The sequence below is a fragment of the Etheostoma spectabile genome, chromosome 10, assembly GCF_008692095.1.
Source record: "Etheostoma spectabile isolate EspeVRDwgs_2016 chromosome 10, UIUC_Espe_1.0, whole genome shotgun sequence".
NCBI classification, from domain to species: Eukaryota; Metazoa; Chordata; class Actinopteri; order Perciformes; family Percidae; genus Etheostoma; species Etheostoma spectabile.
In genome coordinates this window covers 25,010,668-25,011,101 of record NC_045742.1, presented here as the reverse complement: position 1 = coordinate 25,011,101, position 434 = coordinate 25,010,668, and the positions used below count along the sequence as shown (strand labels likewise).

Sequence of the window (434 nt, the reverse complement as noted above, 5' to 3'; positions counted from 1 at the left end):
GAGTAGCAAGATATGAATTCAAGTGTTATTTTGTGAGAAGTCTGTCAGATTCAATTTGGTATTGGTAACTCGAGTGAAATTATTTTAAATTTAGTGAGGACCAGATTAGGACTGCATTTAGAGCTGATTCTGGTTTCCAACTTGGCCCCAGGTGTGTCTGTTAAAACACCAACGGAGACAACTTCTCTTTGTTGATGCTTCATTACAGTCAAGTATCAGTATAAACATGGGGGGGGGGGTAGCTCTGCAATGGCTGTGTGTGTGGTAATAAAAGAAATAAATAACATTGCAAAGGCTACCATATACAATGCATAGGAATCATCTATGCTAGTAAATAACAATAAACCCACTATTAATTACATTATCTTAATGAGCAAGGACGTTCAACAATCGTCATATCGACTCAACAGCCAGGTGTAACCTAGGTAACAGGT

General features: G+C 38.0%; 1 protein-coding gene across 1 annotated transcript in view; it reads left to right on the top strand.

Moving 5' to 3' along the window:
• aprt (adenine phosphoribosyltransferase) overlaps nucleotides 1–434 on the top strand; it is a 9,583-nt gene that overhangs the window by 4,432 nt on the left and 4,717 nt on the right. The gene's annotated exons all lie outside the window — the stretch shown is intronic.